Below are 23,676 nucleotides of genomic sequence, written 5' to 3'. Positions count from 1 at the left end.
ATCTCTTCCTTTGCATTTACACCGGAGTGAGTGCAGGGTCCTCCTTGTACCTGGAAAGAACAATCAAGGAACACGAGGAGTTGCTGTCCTCCTCCTTCCTTCCCAGTCCATCTGGCCAGCAGTTGCCCATAATCATGCTTCGTTCATTGCCCTGAGCTTTACTTGTAGCCAGGTCTTCAGATCACTGCAGAGTGGCCACCCTGTGTATTGATTAAAAACCCTTTTAGATAATGATTTGGTTTAAGAATCAATGCTCTTTGGTTTTAAATATATTTGGGTTGCTTTTGATTTCCTCCTGGAATTTGCAGCCGTAAGATATACTTGAGAAAACTGGAAATTGTAACTCACTATGAGCTCTAAAACTAAATCTAGGGAAGCTAATGTCTCATCACAGGCCTCCGAGGCCTGGAGCTTTCTGGAAAACAACAGGCACCACAAAACTTGATATAGAAGTTATGGAACTGGCAGTGACATAGCAATGTCTTCTCCCTTCCCTTGTTACCATGTGATTTCCTCCTTTGTCACAAGCTGCACAGGCCACCCTGCAAGAGGGAACAGGAAAGTCCCTGATGCCTTTTGATGGCTTTGCCAACATCTTACCACTGCCCTTGTGGCTGGAGAGAGCCATTGGGCAGGGATGCATGGGTCCTCAGGCCTTTGTGCATGAAAAATCCTCTTTGCGTGCTATTCTTTTCTGTGCAAGACCACCTAAGGGGTCTTGAATTTTGGATAGCTGTGTCTGGCGGAAAGCCTTAGGAATAGTGCCAGTGTCAAGGGCATCTTCCAGGACAGTTGCACTGGGAACATAGTGATTATCGCATCTGCCTGATGCTGCTCTTCCACATACACAGTTGTAGTTGAGCGATTGGGAAGAGATTTAAATAGGCGTTCCCATGGCTCCTGAAATTTAATACAAGGTCTTACTTGGCTGACATTAATATAAAGCCTTTCTTGGCTGTTGTTCTAAAGTTCACCACATTCCATTCTGGTGGGTCACCTTAATGCTAGGGAGTGCAGAAACACAGCAAAAATGCCCACCACGTTTAGATCTGTCTAGCTGGATTCAGGCACTTTTGGGTTTGTTCAGTAATTGCTGTTGAACAGAGATGTTTCCCTGGATTTACAAAGTTTGTTTTCAATTAAACTGTTGACTGGTACTTGCTCAGGGTCTGTTCCAGAACCGGTGATGGATTTAAGTCGCTCAGGAGACATTCAGCTTGTTTCAGGTGACTTCCACAAGGTTACAGGAGCAAAACAAAAAGCATGCTGGGTTTTGTCAGCCACAAGTTTGGCCTTGTTAGAGTTAGGAAATGGAAACTTTTCCCATCTCCCCCATGACAGTGCTCAAAACTCCACAATCTATTTCTCTCACTCTTCACCTTTCCTCCTTTATATTGGCTGTGTTGCACCAAAAGCCCCATAGTTACATGCTCCTTGACACTTGCATTTCAAAATGCCTGATTGTGGAGTTCTGCCAATACGAGCAATTGATCTGGTGCCACAGACCGGCTTAATTATTCAAGGTCAGTCTCTCTCTGTCTCTTCTTGTCCAGGGAGCAGCAGCGATGGGGAATAGAACTTGAACAGTCTTTAAATTTTAATCATAAACTTTAGTAAGTCACAGATTTGTTTTGCTGTATGTGGGGGTTTTTTTATGCTTATTGTACTTCCAACTTCTCCAGCATCGCCACTCAGAGCTTGGCTTTATTGCTCAGTACAACAGTGTGCTTTTGTAAAGCACAGGATTTTACACTGCTATTTAAAATGCATAAGTTGTGTGATCTAAGCAGTTTCCAGTTCACTCTGGAGCTCCTGTAAAATGTATCCCTTAAGGCATTTCAGCTGAGCAACTAGGAAGGTGAGGGTATTAGAGGTTGTGAAATGGCTTGTCTGCTAATTCTTTCTATGTGCATCTCTTCAGATAAATCTCCTGTGACCTCCTACTACAAGTAGAACATTAGTTAAGTATCTGCTTGATAATGGAGTGTCCTGGACCTGTTCTTACATTATATTACAGACCCTTCGTGCTATGTGAAAACATCTTGGCCTTCAGGGAGGGTAGGAAGGTGTCCCTGAAAGCAGAGGAGGTGTGAGTAACTGCTGGCTGACGCAAGGACACTCGTCCAGCCCTTCTGTGGTCACAGCCACCGAGGCAGGCTGGAGGATTATTGGGCTGCACAGCCTTAGGTGTGCTCACACAAAGGGTAACAAGGAACAACATCCATTTATAGCAGCCTTGGGGTGCCCTGGTTTTTATCTGCCCCAATCTGCAGGGAAGAAAAGAAGCCTTTGAACCCTTGAGTCCATCCCTGAAGCAACTCTGACAGCCGACATAGTCTAAGGAATTATTATAATGTTAGTAATAAATCATAATAATAACTCATCAAAATAATTAATCCATGTTATATAATAATTCTATATTATATGGAGAAGCTGTGGCTGCCCCATCCCTGGCAGTGTTCAAGGCCAGGTTGGACACAGGGGCTTGGAGCAACCTGCTCTAGTGGAAGGTGTCCCTGCCCGTGGCAGGGGGTTGGAACGGGGTGAGCTTTGAGGTCCCTTCCAACACAAACTAGTCTGGGATTCTATGAATCCATGAAATTGGCGTGCCCGGACCTGTTAAGCTGTGCAGAGCTGCACATACTGAAGCAAAATCAACAGTCTCAAAAGCCCAATTCTCAGTCAGGAGAGATATAAATTGTGGGTGGAGCTGTCGCCCCATTGCATCGCCCGGGCTTGTCAATGCGCCAAAGCAGGAACAAGGCTGATTTCCACTGCAAACTTTGCAGAGCTTCTCTGCAACGCTTGGTCCTCTCCCCACCAAGAGGCAGGGGGTGGTATCACTCCCTGTGCAGACTGTAGGCAGAGCACTAAATGCTCTGAAAGCGATTTTACAGCGGGAAAGCAGAGCCTCTGCAAACAGCTAATGGGTGTATTTCAATTCCCTATTAATTGCATATTACCCGGCTGCTGCAAGGAAACGTCATGTTACGTTGATTAAATTTTTGAAGCCCTACAGTAAATATTTTAAACAAAAAAGGTTTTGATCTCTGTTGCTGCTGGGAAGGGTGGGGGGGGAAGCTGCCATTAGGATTGCTATAATTAGCAAGCTCCATTGCAGACAGTATTTCCCATAGGCTCTGCAACATGCTTCGTCTGTGTCTGCATGTATTGAGACAGAACACTGTTTTATGTATACATTATCTATAAATTATATATATTTCATATATACATCTTGTGTGTGAGGAAAGAAGGAGAAAAGCAGCAAGCCTGTATTGCTACCTCATGTCTCACAGATAGGAAAGATAAACGGCAGAAAAGAAAAGGAGATTGCACTGACTGATGTTTGGGGGGATAGGTGACCTGTCTGCTTGACCTGGCTGACCAGATAATGTGTCTGGTTACTTAAGCCCTTGCCTGTACTTGCTTCTGTTCCAAACTCCAAATCTCAGCCCATGTGCTTTTGGTCTCCCTTGCTCGATGGCGTCAGTCATGGACCATCCGTACGGGAGGATTTCACTGGGCAAGCCTCTGTAAATGTCACCCAGACGTGGGGCAGAGATGACCAGGCACTGACATCCTGAGCTTCATCTCCTGACCATCTGTGTGGTGTCGTCAATGAAGCCCAGCAGCAGAGGAAACAACAGTCCATATTTCTGACAGACTGAATCATCTTCATCTCCTGCTCAGCCCCCGCTCACCTTCTGCACAAGAGGCTGCAAAAAAACAAACCCCACAGCAAAACTGCAGCAGCAATATGTGACCAGCAGAAGTTTTGTTACCCTGTGCTCACTTCAGAGATGCTTGGGTACCAGTTTGGTCCCAGCCCTGCTCTCCCCAGCCTGTGGCAGCAGTGGGGTCCCCAGCACCACTTGCAGGACCCTGTACTGGCCGAGGGTAGGTCCCTCTTCCCCCAGCTCTTCTTTTCAACACGAATTAGAGAGACATCAGTTATATCCAGCCAAACAGCCGTGGAGAGCTGCCACAGGACAGGACAAGCTCAAATGACTCTAATATAGGGAAGACAGCTCCAACTAATAAACCCAGCACAGTGGAGTCATGGGCAAACCAGAGGGCTGTCGCTGGTGGGGCTCAAACAGCCCAAGCTTGGCCCTGGGGCTGAAAAACTGGCTCTAACACAAAGTAGTGCTGAGCTTTGGTAAACCCTTTAAGGGACAATATACCCTTCAGGGCACAAATTCATTACTACCTTCAAACCCGATATCTGTAATCCCCAAACCAGGAGAGCTCCCAGACGTGCTGCTTGGGAGGCAATGTTCAGACGTTCAAAGCCATCTCGGGTTGTGTCCAAGCCAGTCTTTAGCTTTTAGATTGCGTTAGCAAAGGCTTGGTCAGTTAATGCAGGCATGCAGATATACGGTGATTTATTTTCTTGCACAGCCCTGAGCGCAGTCATGGTGTTTTCTGTTCCCCTGTTGTTGTTCCAGAGTTCGTAGCTGCTACAGGCAAACCGATGGGCAAATTTCAGGAGCAGAATTTGTTATTGTCAAGTCCTAGGAGTTTGTTAAGCTCCAGTATTTGACTTGGCTCATTTCCTGCAGCATCTCTCTCTTGGAACTGCGTGATTGCAGGGGATGCAGCAGTTATTAACAGTAAACCAAGTTTCAAGCTCTTACGATTGTACATAAAGGCTCGGAAAGTGTGAACCTTCAAAGGCACAAAATACAGAGAGCAAACCCAGGAATTATGCAGAATTTCTTTCTTCAACACAGGGTTTTTAAAACCCATTTTTGAAATTCAAGGGACCTTATGTCTGATTTCTGCAACAAAACTTGGCAGCGCTATAACTAAATGAGCCACATTTACCTTGGAGTGGTTCCTGTGAATGAAAGGGTGGCAGTGGGGGTTTGGGGGAGCACACAGCTCCATTTGGCAAGTCTCAGTGCAGAGAAAAGAAATTAAATAAACAAAGCAGGAACAGAGTACTTTCAAAAAAAGAATCAAACAGCATGGACCATTAATGTTTTAAGAGATAGGAGCTGTATGCGAGCCAACCATCCCCAAGATATTTATTCCCTATCTTTAAAATAGGGAATTGCATTAGAACAGGTAGAATGTTTCAAAGCAGGGAAAATTTTTAAGGGCACTCACTATACTTTAAAGAAGACTTCAAAAACCATCTCCAATATTGAGCTGAATAAGTTGGAGAGATTTGTAGGTTATAGCAAGGGAGAGTGATGGGAATACATATGGAGCAAGCTGGTTACTGCAGTAAACAAACCTCCCCCAAACTCACAGCGAGTGCTTCAGCTCAGGAACAAATGGCTTCACATCTAGAAATAGGTTTTGAAGTAAGACAAGGCACTGGGTAAACACCAGCCAAAAGCTATAAACTATTGTTATAGAAGGTGAAAACCAACTAGCCTTGGCCATTGGGTTGGTGAGGAAGAGCGTAGTTAGACACTCCGTTCTTCACAGCCTGAGATGTAGCCTTGAGGAAGCTAACCCCTGACGGCTTTGAAATTAAAAATGATGAAAAAGGAGAAGTTTTCATTACAAAGGAGGACAGCATAGCACAGCTATAGAGGCAGAGCTTCAAACAGTGCTGCTTTACATCTGCAACAAAGCCAGCAACTGCACCGGAAAAAAGCGGCTCCACGTCGCTATTCATCGCACACCATCAAGGGCAGTGTGCAGCTCGCCTCTCCGTGCATCCTATCCGCTGGTGAGAATGAACTATTTTATCTCAAGGAAAGAGACATTATCATTAATTGACTTGCATAGTGCTTGTCGCTAATGGCTGGGTGCTGTAAAACAGAGATACTGTAATCACGGCCAGAGTTTGAACAGTAGCAAAGATTGCTGGGCTTTAATTCCGCCCTTCTGCAGGGCTGGCATTGCCCTTGCCATCACAGCCCCCAGGTTCTCTCCCAAGCAGTGTGACAGGGACCACCGGAGGTTTCTTTTCCCAATGCCAGTGTTCCCTGTCCCTTGAGCAACTACCCCAGTTCCTCGTTTTCCTGCTGCTTACCATGATCCCAGTGAGACAGAGGTAACTGTCTCCTGCACCCTTGCAATATTGCCCATCATCTCCTTAAATTAGGATTTTTTTATTATTATTAATTTTAAAAGCCACTTGGCTTTTCTTTTATAGGATTTATTATTAATTTCTGTAATAATTATTCTATAATATAGAATAATAGAAAATCACAGAATGGTTTGGGTTGGAAAGGACCTTAAAGCTCATCCAGTTCCAACTCTCTGCCACAAGCAGGGTCACCTTCCACTAGACCAGGTTGCTCCAGGCATGTTCTTGCTGTAATTTTTAAGCTGCTTTTTAAGAGGTTAGTTTCCCACCATCCTTGTAGCACTGTCCTGGCTCTGTCTTGGAGAGAAGAGGACAGCTTGGAGGTGGCTTGAAGCCCCTTGATAAATAAGTGGTAAGATTTAGCCAGCATAACCATCCACTTCAAAGCATTCTTCAAACCTTTGTTCGACAAACCCTGTAATAAACTAAAGGGTTTAGTGTGGGACATGAGCTTGAAGTGATGCAACAGCCCTGGCAGCTCGCCCAACAGCCAACAAGCTCCTCACTGCTGACCATATCTCCTGCATCCGTCCCACTCAGATTGGGTTGAACAATGCCCAGGTCAGTGTCAGGGCACTGCAGCTCATTGGAGCTCTTCCATACAAAGCCAGAGCACCAGCCAGATGCTGCTTCCCGGGAAAGCCTCCCCACTGCACAGGGAGGAGGTGACGCAGAGCCATGTGCCTCCCAGCTAAGCATTAGTGAAGCTTTTTAATCTCTCACTGTGGGATTTCTTTTTGCTTCAGCATCGTGCCATAAAGTATTTCAGACAAGGTGACATTTTCCATCTGCATAAAGTGCTTGCAAACATTGTGAATTTAACTTTTATTGGCCTGATTTAGGGGTATGGGACTGTGCATAGTCGTGGTCTCTCAACCTATAGTCCTGCACTTTAAGTGATGAATTAGTCAGTAAAATAAACAGGGTATTATCTAGCTGTACACACATCTGCATCTTCCAAAGAAAATTAAACCTTGTCTGAACGTACTAAAGCTAATGATGGTGAAATCAACTTGACTATAAATCACCCAAAATTCAAAACTAATCCAGAAGTTTCTGAGAGCTTGAACATTCTCCGGGAGCAGAAATCCTGGAGAATGCTTTCTACTCCAATGTGTGTATTTGATGGCAGCGTATGACCGTGCTGAACCACTGCACAGCACTGTCTGTGCCACTTTGTCTGTCTAGGTGCTGATCACTCCCATGAGGTTTGAGCAGTGGATCAGTAGATTCATCAGGGCAAGATCCTGATGTTACCGCGGTTCCCATTCTCTTCCCCACATACCAAGGGGAAGAGTGATCCATCAGTTACCATCTGTAGCGATCGACAAATGTTGATGTCTTAATGGCAACCACCATACCTGCAGCTCGGGCATGATGGAATACTGATAAAGCCATTAGTACCCAGGCTGGTGATGTGATTTTATATTTCATTTAACCCAGAACACAACATACTGCAATGTATATATTTGCAACTGCTCCCTTGATGGTCTCTCTGGAGTATTATAAAGATTTATCATGTAGTGTTTGGTCAATACTAAATACCATGAAATGTCAGTAGAGCAGTTCTTGGGATTGCTTGAGCAGTAAATAACAGAATTCTATAATACCCAGAAAGAAATGAGCAGGTGAGCAAGTAACCTTAAAGAAACAAAACGAAACTAACCTAAACCCTAACCTTTAGGAAAAAAAACACAACAAAGCAGCAAGGACTGCATTATGAAGTTCTCTTGACTTTTGATGAGTTGTACAAATACCTGCCATTTAAGCACTTTGAAAAGGGTAGCCATTTAGCTTTGGAAATGCTGTCCCATGGATTTCTGGGGCCAGATGCCACATCAGGTTTCCTTTCTTTTACCTAACTCAGGCTGCCTCGTCACCCTGTGCTGGCAGGAACATTCTCTGCATCCTCCTCACCAGACACCTGGTTGAGAAACAGCAGCTTGCTTCATGGAAGGAAGGATGGACACCCCTTCCCAGTGCTGACACCGTCCCTCCTAATCACTCCCCAGCTAATGGTGGGCATTGCTTGGAGAAAACCCTCCAGGTTTTCTATTACAGGTCAGTAGCTGGCTACTGCTTAAACATATGTTCCTCTTTCCCTGTCTCTGACTTGCAGAATAGCTGCTAACTAACCAAAAGACAACACGGTGAGCCAAGGCTATTAGCGAATAATAATGCCATTTGCAGGCAGCAAAGGCTGAAAGGCTTCCAGAGCAGTTAGCAGTCTGCAGGCATCTCCCAGAAATGCATGAGCAGAGCTCCTGTGCATCAGCCAAAGAGCAATTACTCCTGGAAAGCATGTCTGCCTCACGCTTTAGAATCTCTCCCAGTGTCTTGAGTTTAAAAAGAAAAGAATGTGCTGAAAGAAAGCAGAGAAACTGGAGTAATTTTCCATGCACACCTCATGGCACCCTCCAGCTCCAGGCTGGGTACCCAATGGCAGCAACAGAGCTGGGGTGAAATCAAGCCTAGAGCCTGGCCTTGAGGAAGAGCCCATGGGTAAGCCCCCTCCCAGCCTTCCCAAGAGGAGAGATACAGGCAGCATGCAAAGCTCCTCAAAAAGCTGCACTTTTAGGACGAACTTCAGCCAAGCAGCCTCGTATGTTGGCTTTCTCTTTCTGCTTTTGGCTTTCCGATATTTCTTTTCCCCAAACATCTCATTTGCAGCAGAAGATTATATTCCTAACGGGGTCATTTGGAGTGCAGTATTGTACACAGTTCTGCTCTTTAAAGAACTAGCATGATTCCTAACAGCTCTCCAGGCAGGAAATCTGGTGGGAACTCTGCTTTCCTGCTTACTGATCTAACGCTGGATCCAGCCATCCCACTGAGCCCATCAGTGCAGCGTCTTTGGTAGCAAATAATGACACGGGGAGCCACCAAAGGACTGTTTTATGGTCCAAACTTGTTAACTTCAGAGAATAGTTCTTTTACAACATCATTATATTTTTTGGCAAATCACAGAGATGCTTCTGCGATTTGCCACATCTTTGTTTAACCACTCTGGTGCTATTTTTTCCCCCTTTAACTTGCGTATTTCAGTTCCTACTTGAGTCTCATTGTCAGCATGAGTGTGTGTGCGCTTTTTTCTGTATGCTGTTGTACATTTTTGTGGTTCACTTCTTTTAATTATGCATTTTAAGTACATTGTTTTATGACATCACTTGTTAATTGTTCAATTATCACTCTGCTCCTCCACTGCTCTACAGTGTGCAGTAGCCTTGAAGTGCTGTAGGAGTGTGCCACAAACAGGAGGGAAAAAGAAGTAAATGGCCTAAAGACCCAAAGATGCATTGTAGACAGTTCTGCACTATTTAATTACATGTTGTTTGGTAAATAATTGGTAAGAAATTAGCTTCTTTCTGAGTATTGTGAGAGCTTCTGCAATTTGCCACCAGGCCCCTGCCATGTGAAGCCTCCTGCTCCTGGATGGCTGCAGGGTCAAGCTCCTGGTGCTGCCGTTAGCCCTGGAGAGGGTGAAGCTGTGATTTGCATGGGTCATGGCTGATAGGGCTATGGGGTTACTGGCTGATGTGCCGCTCTTAAGGTTAACAGCATCTCAAGGCACCACAGACATCAGAATGGGGACTGCGCGAGGCAGTCAGCGGGTGCCTAAAGGATGCAGGTTAACAGGAGGTGCACTTAGCCATCACCTCTTAACTCCCTCAGCTCACCTGCTGCTAAAAGTCCATGCTCCTGCTCTTTAATTTACTCCCATACTTGCTGCATTGTGCCTTCCACCTCACCTTTGCTTTAGGATGCCAGCCCCCTGTTACCCTTAGCATCTTCAAAAAGATGAGAGAGCCAGTGGGCTGCATCTCCCTGTCATCAGCCCTATCTGAATTTCAGTAGGAGTAATTAAAAACAGACCAAACCCCAAGTGGTGCAGCTGCACAATTAGTTCTAGGTGTTCTGCTGAGCGCTGTTTCTGTGACTCCGCAGCAGACAGGTACACACATTTTGATGGATGGATGAAAGCAGTGGTGCTGTCTATAGATGCAGATCTATTGAGTGGCTCTCCTTCAGCTTGGAAAGATGAAAGTTCTTGTCCTCTCTGACAGAGGAAGGACTGATACTGGGCTTGTGTTTTCTGAGCAGTTGGTTGGTGCAGACAAAGGCAACACTGCCCAGGAAATTGGTGTTACAGCAGTGGGGTTTTGAGTAACTCCCACTCAGATTTGGGAGTCTAAGAAAAGTGATTAAGAAGTGCCCAATTCCTCACATGCCCAGCTCATGTGTGACACTTATTGCCCATGTTGCTGTGCACACATTGCCTTTTTTGTCATACAATGCCCAAAGACAGCCTGGAAGCTGGTTTATGACACTGAACTGTTCATTACATAGCTCAAAGCACACCAGGTGCTCCACGGCACATCCAGGTACAAACCAGTTTCATTTGCACATCATGGAATCCCAGAATGGTTAGAGTTGGAAAGGACCATACCTTATAATAACTCGGAAGGGATGTGTGAGTTGATGGCTCGTGTTTCTGTTAGGAATGTGACCCATTTATAATAAAACCCTGAAGGAGAACTGAAGATGCTGAGATTCCCCATATATCACTGCAGCATTTCACTTGTTTTACAGTAATTTGATGCTGCCTGAACACAGTAGTCGACCTTTTTTTACTCATGCTTGCAGGGTAGAACAGCAGGGATGATAAACCTTATGCTTTAGTTCAGAAATAGCACACATCAGTGAGAGAGACCAGGGTTGCACCACGGGAGAGAGTGGGTTGTGGCAGCTCAGAGCAATGCTGATTATTGAGGTTTATTAGACATACGCGAAAACCATATTGCCTGCCAGAGAAATTGCACGTTGGCCTAAAAGCCTGCTAGAGGTTTGTTTGCTTTTTAAACCTGGGTTCATACCTAGTTTTATGTCCCTTCTCTACTGGAAAGCATGTTCATTTGAGAGCCCCGAATGACGCGGAGTCCTGAGAAGCTGAAATAGAGACTTTCACAAGCACCGTGATGGTCCTGCTCCCCCTGGAGCTGGCAGTGGCTGGAATCTGCATCAGCTGAACACACATTCAGGTTGATGTTCTTTCCTAAAGGCAGAACTGGCATCTCACAACACCCCAAGTAAAAAGAAACCTGTGAAATAGCTGCTTGAGTTGGAAAGGGAATCGTGATGTACACATAGAGGGGACGTCTCACTCTGGTCCCTTGAGCATTGTATTTGTGCTCTAAATTGGGGAACAAAAATGAAGAGTAGAAGTGACCTTGCATTACTGTGCCTGATCTGTGGAGGATCAGCTTTGTTCTTGGAGCAACATAGTCATGGGGAAGGATAAATCTCAGCACAAAGAGACTGGGAAAAAATAATAAAGCAAATCTAGCACAGGATGAAAGCAGCACTCAGGGTCATCTAGGTGCTGGATAACATCTGCTTTTGTGTATATAGAAGGAAACCTAGCATGAGTAACAACTCTGAAGCAGCTACACTGGATGTTTATCACACAGCTACGACTGGGGCAAATGAGAACATTTCCACTTTTTCAGCAGGCAGCGCACAACGTGTGTGACTCTCACAGTGACCACAGACCTCAAGAACAGTGGGCGAGTGCCTTCCTTGTAGAAAACCATATAATCTCTTTCCAAACCCATGAAGCTCAACCTCAGAGATCACAGTGAGTTTGCCTGATTAAAGACCAGAATAAATTTCGGGGCCAGGTTGTCTGGCTGTTGTAGCAGCAAATGGGAAGAAGGGCCTCGGGCTGTTTTCCTTGACATGGAAAACTTACATGACATATCATTTGATGTGTTGATTCTATTTTTTTAAGCATTGCCTAGCACAGAAATCAAGCTGGCTGCAGCTCAGCAGCCATCAGCTCTGACCCCACACAGTCCAACACTTCTGCCTTCCAGGGAAGGAGCTGTGCCCGGCCCCCATGTCTCTCCTGGCAAGGATTATGCTCCCTCACGGGCATGAACATCTTTTCTCAGGTGTCTTCCCCACCTCCAGCACAAGCTAATCATAACCCCTGCACTCCTCCATCAACTATTTACATGATCACAGCCAGCCTTTGGCATGATTTCTTGCTAACGCTGTAACAGTAATGGCAGTCTCATAATGACTCTGCTGCCACCAGCTAAAACTGTGCTGCAAATCATCTCACCTGGCTCAGAGTCTGCAGCTTGCCTACATGGGGGTCAGCTGCATGAATGGACCTACAAGACACGTGGCCCCAGATGAACCCAAGCAATTTGTGGCATGTTCCAGAGGAATCATCACATCTCTTTTGCTTGTCCCAGAAAAGGGCAGATTCCAGTGGAACATCACTGGCTCCGGGGCTTATCTCTATGGGTGACAACTCAGAAGGAAAAGCTTTCATCCTGAGGAACTTTGCTGAGCTCTTCTTACATCTCGTATGTATTAAAGGAGGAAAGAGTTGCTTGGGAGGCTTGAATTGGCATGTGGCTGGTGGGATCTCTCTTATTTGTGCTAGTGTGTGAGGAGGACAAAAACGAGCCTGATTCTCAAGTCCTGGAAAAAGCACCCAGCTTAGAAGTAGGAAAAGAAGATAAAACTGTACTTTCTGCTTTGTTGCTGATTTTAAAAACAGTTTTAAAAGCAAAATCGATCCCAAATCTTCAAGGTTGAACCTTTGGTTCTGTCAGATTTTCTTTTCAACACTAGCATGTCAGAGCTTGTGGACAGACTTTTGAAGATGACACGTAAAGGGTAGTGCTGAAGCGCAGAGACAGCTGAGACTCTTCCAGTTGGAAGAATTCTCCAACCTGCACTTCCTGACAGAGGCAAAGGGAGATGGCAGATGGTAGGTGGCATCTTGTTTATCAAAACAAAAACTGTGGGATCTCTTGAGGTGCAGGAAAAACTACAGCTGAAGTGAGAAATTGTTTGTGTGCACTTTCCTCTGAACTAAAAAACTCCTTCTGCTTGGTGTAACTTGTAGACAAAATGAATTTAACCAAGGAGAATTAATAGGGAGGACATTGGCCCTGTGCTGGGAGATAAGGTCACCAGCGCTGCCAGAAAGCTTTGACCTCAAGGAAACCATCACTAAGGGTTGGAAGGGCATCCACGCCAGCAGGTAACATCAACCCCACTGAGAATCTCAGATCCAGTCATCTCAGACTACACTTTTTGATGTGCTTTCGTTGTGTTCAGGTCTGTGGCATGCAGAAAATGATTGGTATGTGCTCCTATTCTCTCTTTAGTATCTAAAATATTTAGAGACTGTTTGACCTTTTTTTTCCACAGATGAATATTTCTGGGTTCTACAAGAAATGCATTTTTTTCACCATTTCTACCTGCCTAACACTATCCCTGTTTTGGACAGAAAGGGCATTTAATCCAATGTATTCCCTGTATACTCCAAACTTCCAAATAACCAGGGTAGCCACAGCAGAAAGATGAGGTGCTCAAGATGCAGCACAACTGTAGCATCCTCATGGAAGCTACCCAAAAAGTGGGGGCAAATGCCTCCCACGGGGAATAGAGAGAATTAGCAGAGGCTTCTCTTACAGTCGTGAAGCTTGTGACTACTTCTCCCAGTGGAAAATACTGGGAGGGTTAGGTAGGTAGCAAATTATTCTATGTACTAAAGCAGATGTGTACCCAAACAGATGTGGTCATTCTGCCACTGGGCCAAAGCCAGAGCAGCTTTAGGGATGAGAATGGAGACAAATTGGAATCAAAAAAGGTATGGGAGGAAAACTGGAACCCTAATGTTGCTCTTTCTTTCCAACTGATCTGTACACATGTCACACAGTTGGATGTATGAATAGTAAATTATTCTATTCGTTTCTTACTCTTGATGAACAGTAAATTAGTCTAATAACATTTACTGTTCAATTCATTGATTGTCAGAGGGAGATTAGAAGCAAATAGCTTTTAAGTCTTTCCAGCTGCAAACATTAGAGTTGTCTAAAGTTATGATTTTTGACTGTAATTAGCTGCAGCTCTCCAGCATCCCCCCACCAGTTCCATCTCTGCCAGCCAGTCCTGCTTCGGTGGCAGCAGGGATCCCAAAGTGCTTCAGCAAGGTGAGCTGTTGCAGCTCCCTTGGCAGAGCAGGTAACAGGAATAACCAGCGATCTAAACAAAACATATCTACCTGAATGTCTTAATAGTGCTGCACAGCAAGAATGCTGGAGAGTGGATTGTATAGCTGAGAGCTGTGAGTATGGGGGTATAGGGGGTGTGTGCATGCGAAGTCAGGCTTTGCCACAGCATGAAAAGCCTTTCTATTCTGTGTCTGGAGGGTCTGAAGTGCTCTTACACAGGATGACTTCAATGAAGTTGCTGTACCGACACCAGTGGAATACAAGTCTGTGCACGAAGAGAACAAGACCCATAAAACAGCAACCAAGTCAAGTGAATTTGAGACGGATGCCTGCCTAGTACCTGGTGTGCCTCTTGTTTGTCATCCTCTTGCCTGTGGCTTCGGCTCTGCGCTGGGATTCAGTCCTAGCAGTAGGAAAGCCCTACTGGCTGTTTAATTCAGACACAGAATCACCTGTAGCCAAAAGAAACCATCAACAGCAGAATCATTTCAAATGCTAGGAGAGCTTGAAGTTGTTTATTACCTTTATCTACACCCTCACCCCTGCCTCCTTTTCTTTCACAGAACTAAAGAAGCAAATAAAAGTAGCTGTCTCTTGATATGCTAGTCAGGTTTTATTCCTGTTTGAGACATGATGTGCTCACTGCAAGCTGCAGGTGGGTTGAAACACAAATGCTTTGGGGAAATCAAGCCTCCTGCCAGCACCAGAGCCCTGCAGCCACCTCCAGTGCATTCCTACTACCACAGCCAGGGCCCACGCACCCTTCAGGTGATGCTGCTTGGAAGCAGACATGGGACACCCCATGGCTTTGGCCATGGAGCATCGGGACCTGTGGGCAGGGATCAATACAATGCCACTCACCATAATGCAGGGAAATTCTTTTCCATCACAAACTGGAAATATGTTACACTCTCTCTGTGCAAATAGTTGATTTTTGGTGGGATATTCTACTGGGAAACCTGGAAAGGTATTTCGCTGACTTGAAACATGTTGGGTTTGGTCTACATTTAGTTTTCCATTCACCTGGGCTGTTGGTGTTTTCTGTGAGCAGTTCTCCACTTCCAGGTGTATGTTGTTGTCCTTGATGGGGCTGAGACATCGCCTTTGGAGCATGATGGAAGGGTGCAGAAGCTGTGCGGAAGAATGTGACCATAATTCCTGCAGAGGCCAGTGAAATCTCAGCTGCAGACAAAGATTAATGTCAAAGCAAGATCTTATTAAAGGAAACTGAATTGAATATTTGCTCATTTCATTTTTTGCTTTATCTCCTTCCCACCTAACGACCCACAGTAACTGACAAAATACCCAAACTTGGAGGAAACCAGAGTTGTGATTGTTTGGAGCGGGTTGATTTTAAAAGCTTTAGTATTCCTGCCTTTCTTACGCTAAGGTTTTCAAACAGAAATATACACACACCTTAACAACAGAAGGCTATAATGATTGCATTGTCACCAGATAAAACTGTACTAAAAATAAATAAATGCTGCAGTTTAACATGATTCAGTAGGCAGGGTCCTTATTATTTTTCCACCATTCAAAAGAAGATTCAATTTCAGTACAATACACTCTATCTCTGTGGCATCCCTTAACTGGCTAGCACTTTCCAAGTTTCTATCTGCTCATGAATGCAGAGGGTTAAGGATAACCACAGTTACCCTTAACAGGATAACTTAAGAGCACAGGAGCGAGTGCTGTGGTCGCTGATGCATGTTGTAAGTGGTAGGACCCAATGAAGAATCTTGGTTTAAGTGTAATAAAAGTGAGGTCCAGATTTGTTAATGAGGAGCATTGTCTGCTGCAGACACTAATTTCACTACAAGATGCAGTCTTCAAACTTTTCACTCTAATTAGAATGCATTTCCATATTCTTTATCCATTCCTTCTCTTACTGAAATCTTCTCAAATGACCTTTTTTTTCCTTCACTTATGACTCATCCAAAGATTTTTATTTTCCCCAAAACAATCATTCAGATGCAACCACATTTTTCCAGTAAACATGTTAAAAAATAAATGACCTTGCCAGCTCATGCTCACACAGTGGGAGAAGGGCATTAGCTGTGCAGAGGCAGCTACTAATAATACACAGGAAAATTAACTATGGGAGAAGACTGTCTTCTTCTAATTCCTTGAGCATTTAATTTCCAAATGCCCTGCAGTGGAATGTGTCTCGAGCAGGAGCTTAATGGCTACCAGTGGAGTTGCGGCACTGGGAAAACAAGTCCCAACAGAACAAGGGGCATTTTGTGCAGAAAGGAAAATGGGTTATCATCTGCTAAGGAGGCGTTTCTTTTTCCTTTCCTTCAGTCCTCCATGTCTGTGTCCACTTCCAATTTTTGTAATAAAGTAAATTATTAACTCAAGTTGATGGATTGGTTGGTGTTGGTAATAGGCTTTCAAAATGATTAGTGATATATACTCATTACCCAAATTAAAAAGCCGTATTAAAAATGAGAGGAAATGTAGCAGCATTATCAAAGTAATAATTTCTATTTAGTGCATATCTTCCCTGAACTTTGGCAAATGTTGAATTATGCAAGACAAACACTAATCTGAAAGCATTCTAATTAATGATGGTATTTCTTTGCTATCAAATTAAACCCAACACATTCACAGTGCATCTGACTTCAATGTTATTGCAAGTTCTTCACAGTTTGAGGAAGATTGGTGACATGTTTGAAAATATTATAGCTACACCCAAGTTACCAGGCTTGAGCCATATTCTTCCCTTGCAGAGTCATTATCAATGGGAAAGACTTGTATAAGTCGAAGTTCACCCAAATATTTGTTTTGTTATTCAGTACTTCAACCATCTCTAGGTGAAAAAAAAACCTAGCAGAGATATCTTGACATCAATTAATCACAGTGCTTTGTTATCCAGGGTTTGCTATAGTTTTCACCAACTAACAGAATCAAACAGTTGCTTTCACTTTAAAGATGCTTCATAGATGAAAACACATTTACAAAACCTCTCAGAATAAAACAATCATCAGGCAGCTAATTAAGCACATTGGAAGAACTAAGCTTTGGAGTTAAAGACCTGTCCAGGCTGTAACATCATTTTCACTTTGTTATTATGAGCAGAAAGCTAATAAAAATACAATGGGGGGGGGGGGGGGGGAGAGAAGAAAATCACATTAGTGATTTGCCAGAGTGAATGGAGATGTCAAAAATGCTCATCTAGAGAAGCTGTCAGGAGTTTAAATAGATTTTTCACTGACTTGCCGTTCTTAATTATAGCTCAGCACCCTGCACAGGTTAAAAATGCCGGGTTCCTTCGAAACAAACTATGAGCTCCTTACCATCTCGTCACATTCCCCTTCTCTTCCTTTCAAATGGATCAATCAGATGCCAACACATAACATTTTTCATTTACATCTTTTCTTAAGCTTCCTGATCCACTGCAATTATATTTTTACCCAAACCTATCCTGAAGGGGATAGAAGAGATTTCATGGAAGAAGCCTAATTGGCAATTGAGCTTGCTCTTTCGGGGACTTCTTTTATGAGAAAAGATAGTGGGTTTTTTGCTGCAGAAACTCAGCACTTAAATTAGAGGGTATGCTGGCTACTTAGTTAAATAATGTAGAATAATCAGGTCAGGAGGGAATAGCACATACCTTCATGTTTTGTATTAATTTTTCAGATAATGAAATTCTACATACTACCCTCATTCAAGAGTGCATCAAAAAAGAACTGCAAACAGGAGGATTGACAAGTTGCTAATCCAATCCTCTGACTGTCACAGGGTGCCATGTAAAAGGGATCCTTTGTTCTTTAAGAGCTGATTGAGTTCCATTAGTCTCCATATTCAGAGCCCTGGGCACAATATTAATGCTAATACTGCTGTTACGGAGATGGAAAGCCGTTAAGAATGAACAATAATCAGCTCACAATATCATTGGACATATTCATGCCGCTTGTAGTGTGGGGAGATCCGATAGCTCTAAACCTTTCTAAAGAGAGAGGGAAAATCCAATTAACATCTTCTGTGTAAACCTCCTCGGCTACTTTCACTGTAGATGACCTTGGGCAGCTGTGCTGCAATTTTGCCAAAACTTCAATTATGTCTTTAATTCAGCAGTGTTGCTGGGTTTTGCCCAAACAGAAGGCCTGGCTCGGCAGCCTGCCCCTCATGCTGGGTGATAGTTGCTCACACAAGTTGCCTCAGCAGCCATTGGCATGCTCTGCACCGGGCTGTGACACAGGCAACCAGCCTTCGGGCTTTACAAGTCCATGGGGATGTTCAAGCCAAGCAGCAAGGAAACTCCCTTCCCTGCCCTTCCATCATGACTTGGGCAGCATCCCTGATGTGGCTGTTCCAGGGCAGAGGGCTGGTGAGACCTGGTGAGTGGCTAATTGCTTCCTGATGATGAAAGATGAAGGAAGCCCCTGCACAGGGCTCTACTCTGGCCCAAGGGGGATGACTCAAGACCCAAGCCTTGCAGCCCAATTCCCTGGACTATGTTTAAAGGAAAAGCTGCTCCTATAGAACAAAGGTTCCTCGCTATCAGTTTGAACGGGACCTAGAAAAGCTCTAATTATGAGCAAAATTTAGCCTGATGGAAAATAAGAAAAGAAAGGAGTACTTTTCTTTAGGGAATTTACCTGCATTAACTGGCCAAGGCAGGGTGAGGAAATAACTGCTTTGAAAGAACTCAAAAAGAATTCATTTTTGAAGTTATTTATTGCCCTGTACGCTTGATATTCTTCAGTAAGCGAGAAAGTAAAGGTAAGTTTTTGCAGCCTGCACTCCATAGACCTTTTTCTTTTGGCAAGCAGCCTGCAATTAAACTAGCAGCCATTGCTTGGCAGTAAGCACTCATCCTGGTGGCCACATAGCCTAAGGCTTCTATTAGGCAACATCACCTAGAGCAAGGCCTGGCCCTAATCATGAGTAGGACTCTTAAAGGAGTGGAGATCTTGATGGGAAGCAGCACATTCATTTCCATCCAGCATGGACAACTTCTGGACACAAAGCTTTCCTTTCTTGTGACTGTACGATTCACGGGAGAAGCGGTAAAAGACTTGTTCCTGAGTGTTCTAATGCCACTGAGATGCTCAACGTGAATTGTAAGTTGTGTTCAACCTGAAACTTTGCTACAGCTGCTGTCAACACCACAAGTGAAAGATCCCAAAATACAAAGCATTTGAACTCTTTCTTTTCATTTCCCTTTCAATATACCGGGACGATACCACCTTATCTCAAACACACACTTGCATATTTGCACTCTATAATGGAGAAATAGCACTACATACAGGTCCCAAAAAGTAAACACCAAACCCTGCAAATTTTGCGTATAATTAGGAAGATTCTTCTGGATTTATTATTTTTTCCCCAGAGCTGTTACTGCTTGATTTGGCTGTCATCTGTGTCATTTCTATGGAAAGAATTTCTCTGTGTTAGAAAGGAGAATCAGAAGAGCAAGCTAATAACTTGTTACAGCAGTGAGATTAAGGAAGAAAATAATGAAGCAGAGCTGCTGACAGCAGTATGGTGGTTGTACCTCCTCCTTAAATGAATCAGGTCAGGGTGACCCTTTGCAGTAGAGGGTCTCTCAGGAAGGACCAGCACCTGATGGACACACACATCCTCTGAGTATCTGTATCTTTTGCTGGCCAGACAAAACACTCTGAGCTGAACACTGTGGCTTTCAACTGAAAAGAAAACAGCTTCCCCTTAAATATCCCCCTGCCCAAGACAACAAAACCAATTCAGTCTCAAATTTATCCTTTTGATTTAATTTCTTAGTGTATTAATTTTGGCCATTCAATCTCATTGATCTGTTGAGTCCATCTCAGCTGTGACCTTGATTTGATTGCTTAATTGGCTTAGCAAAGCCTGGATGCATTAGCTCTGTAACATGCTTGCTTGATTTCTGTACGTGCTTGCTTATTGTCTTTTGTAAGATCTATAAAAAGTAAACAGAACTGATTTTACATAAAATGGCAGTCAATCTTAGTAATTCCAAGGCAAAGATAATCTCAGGTGTATGCGTGCCACTTCTAGCATAAACAGAACAGTTTAATCTTGCCTTGTTGAAATCTGGAAATGTTTGAACACTGACATATGCCCTTCAGTGAAACTTTCTAGTTTGACAGATCCCTGTCCAGAAACAGCTTGGCTAAGGCATGAGGTCTCATTGTCTTCGGATGACTGCTGTGGGGGTTGTTTCCACTGGTAGAAGCAGAGTAAGGCACAGCTGATGGCAAGATCTGCAGATCCAGTAAAGCCTTCATATGTTTCATTCGGGATCCTATCATCGTTATACCTGATTGAACCAAATCTCTGCTGCTGCTGTGATTTTAAGCAGATGCAAGGAGGTACAATGCAATGCACTGGCATTCCTGGGTTTGCTTCATTTGCATTCAAACAATCAAGATTTTTAATTAAAATGCATAAATGAATCAGCCGCCAAAAGCCCCATCTCCAGTGTTATTTATTTTTTATGTTAAACCTTCAGTTTGATGGATAAGCACCGTCATTGGTCATTTCTGCTAAAATGATCCCATCAGCAGTGAAGTATTTGACAAATCTGATGTTAAATTTTTCATCCCTAGCTTTCAGCACTTGTGGTCCATTAAAATAAATAGTATGTCTCACACTTCGGATCTATTCTTCGAAGGTCTCTGGGACCAGCACTCTGTTCAAGAGGAAGAGGTATAGGTCAAAAGGATGGTTTGAGATCCAAACTGTGCTCTCCTTATGGCTTGCTTTATACATAGCCCAGCACATCCACAGCAGTAAGAGTATCCTTTACTTCTTCAGTGTCTTCCTTCTATGACAACTATCACTCCTTTCCATATAGTGACAAGGAGTTTAGTAGTGAGCTGATGGAACACAAAGTAATGTGGACTTTCTCCTAAGTGAAACCCATTTTCCTTATGCCTCTTTTTTTTCACCCTGTGACAGTGGTATCTGCAGTCATCAGAAAAGTTCCCACCTCTTCCAGAAAGCACTGCTTTCCAGCTGGGCGCTGAGATTTAACTCCAAGGAAAGTAATTTGTCCCAAGAACTGCATCATATAGAGAATAAAGCAGAAAACATACTCTGCTGCTATCCTGTCTCGGAGGATTACTGTAAAACTAATACCAATGCAGCATTCCTTCAAAAACTGAACTCTTGCTCACATGCTAAGAAGCTGTAAGAGTAACAGCATCATCTGGTGGCTTCTGCCACAAAGAATGGATTCATTGATTTCTTTTTTTGTTCTACTTTCATTTAAATTCCTCATCTCTCAGGTGAAGCTGGGTCCTGAAGGAATGTGGGAGAGGAAAAACAGGCAGAAAATGATAAAAATGAGAGACGATAGCAATGAAATCCTCAGCTACACCGAAACATTAAACTGCATCTCGGTAGCTCAGATCTTTTTAAAAGGATTTTTTAAAGAACATTTTAAAACACCATCCTCATTGAAGTCAAGCTTCATTTAAGGCAATGACAGATGTGCTTGCGATTTTTGAAGCATACGTGAAGAACGGGAATGATGCTGCTAAAGGCCTTGAACTTTAGATAAGGAGTGGTGTAAACCTCAACAAAATCTTAAGACAATTCCTTTCCACCATTTCAAATCCGTCCAACTGCTCCTGCACCTTCCATTTGGAATTCTTATTATTGATCCTCTTAACTTTTGGAGAGGTGGCATGTAAAAATGAGATGAACATACATTAGTTTGCAAAAGAGTTTCAGCTGTGAACAAGTGCTATTATGATTATGACTGTAAAACAAGCTAATCCACCAGAGCTTACATGTACAGCTAGTGTAGCACTGGAGGCTGAATCAGCCTGCCTTAGATATTAAACCTCCTGACCTAAATGGGCTGAAGTATTCCCAGAACTGTCCAAGGTCCCCAGTAAGAAGTTTCCTGCAGTCCAGATGAAGCTGAAGGGCAACACGAGCCTGTAGAACCCAAAGTGTTCAGGATTAGTTGTTGCAAAAGCTTATTAACAAGGCAATAAAGTGAAAATTATTCCTTCTGGCTTTATTGGTGCACAATGTCTGTTTTACATTCATACAGTTTCTGTCCTATCCTTGGCAGTTGTCTTCTTTGTTGTATTCTTACAAAGAGAGAAATATCAAAACATTAATTTAAGCTGTCACAATGCAAAGGGCTGACAGTCATAGAAAGAATTATCATTATGGCAGAGAATGGAGACAAGTTAGCGAAGGAAAATTAAAGTGACTAGCTAAACAGAACCAAACTTCTTGAAAAATTGAGGATATTGCCATGACAATTCGAATTGCTCCAACTTCTTTTTGTGTTTTCCAGCACTTTCCTACACAGTCTATTATCAATCTGATGGGGAAAGAAAGAAAAAGCAATCACTTCGTATACATGCTAGTTTTAGTGAAATATGTATTTCAAAAGAGAAGATTCATCCTGTACAAGTTTGTGCAATAAGATAAATGGCAACTAACAACAATCTTTGTAATTTTCCATAATTGTAGAAGTCAGACTGACCAAGATTACAGCCTGTCTAATCCTTCTTGCTAATGCATACAAGGTAGAAATGCTTGTCCTCTTCAGGGCTTTTCTGGAAAACAAAAATGATTCCTTTCTAGCAAATGATCAGATTCCTGAAGGTGGTGGCTTAGGGTCTCAAAGTGCTTTGTATATTCCTAAGAATCAGTTGAATGATTTTACAAATAAAATACAGAAGAGAGTGGTTAAAAGAAGAAAACAACCACTTCACTCCTGCGTTATGCTTTTCCTCTTGGAACCTGTTACTGTGGCTCTGAAGAAAGTGAATGCATGAGAATCTCAGGGTGCACATCCACGCCCTGTAAGCTAGACCAGCAGCTTTCTCTGGTAAAGTAAACCAACAGATTCTTTGTCATAAGAGAAGTTTTCAGCAGGAAGCACAATATTTAAGTCTTGTGCCCTGTCCTTTCATCGTACGCTACCCAGGTAAGAGGAGGATGCTAAGAATTTAATGAAAAGAGCTGGTGAAATTCCGCATCCATCTTCCACACAAATGTGCGCTGCCTTCTAGCTAGAGCATCTGCAGTGCAAATTAAGTCACTTAGCATTGCAGTGGCTAACTGATTAGACTACTAACGAAGCATGAGCCCACAAGATTGCTTTATATAGTCAAAATTTCTAATTAATTCTCATACACATAAGCAATCATTGAGTTAGTTCAGCTAGCACATCAAAACCAGATGAAAACACCAAAGGCTGAGCAAATCAGTCTTCCCAAGGTAGATGAATGAGAGGCTTACATGACTAATGCCAAAAGGACAGAGGCACGGAACTCCCTGTGGATGTGAAGACATAAGATCCTTTCCACTTGTTCATCATCCTTATATGCCTTTAAGCGCTGTAATCCTGGAATTAGAAAAGCAGACTGTTTAGAAACACCACAGTAGGTAGCCTTAAGGTTGTGTATATATTCTGTAGCAGTAGGCACTCAATTCAATAAACATCAAGACCAACCTGCCAGCATTGCCAGCCAGAGCTGTCTGGCCATGGCCTGGTGTGTCCTCGCAGGGTCAGACCCTCTGCACAATGAAGTCACTCCTAAAACATCTGCACAGATCATAAGATGTAATAAAAGAACAGGGAAAGGCTGCAAATCCCTATTATTCACCAAA

At 43.4% G+C, this 23,676-nt stretch overlaps 1 long non-coding RNA gene across 1 annotated transcript in view; it reads right to left on the bottom strand.

Annotated features, from left to right (window-relative positions):
- Positions 1-23,410, bottom strand: part of LOC115613196 — a 33,940-nt gene extending 10,530 nt beyond the window's left edge. Inside the window, exons 1-3 of the long non-coding RNA XR_003993303.1 lie at positions 23,305-23,410; positions 15,109-15,267; positions 14,426-14,537 (exon numbers count right to left, since the gene is read on the bottom strand). This is a non-coding gene — a long non-coding RNA (uncharacterized LOC115613196). The remainder of the gene's footprint in view (positions 1-14,425; positions 14,538-15,108; positions 15,268-23,304) is intronic.
- Positions 23,411-23,676: the final 266 nt, after the last annotated feature.

This window comes from Strigops habroptila, chromosome 9 (assembly GCF_004027225.2).
Source record: "Strigops habroptila isolate Jane chromosome 9, bStrHab1.2.pri, whole genome shotgun sequence".
In the NCBI taxonomy this organism is placed as follows: Eukaryota; Metazoa; Chordata; class Aves; order Psittaciformes; family Psittacidae; genus Strigops; species Strigops habroptila.
This window is presented reverse-complemented; position numbering and strand designations above follow the sequence as displayed.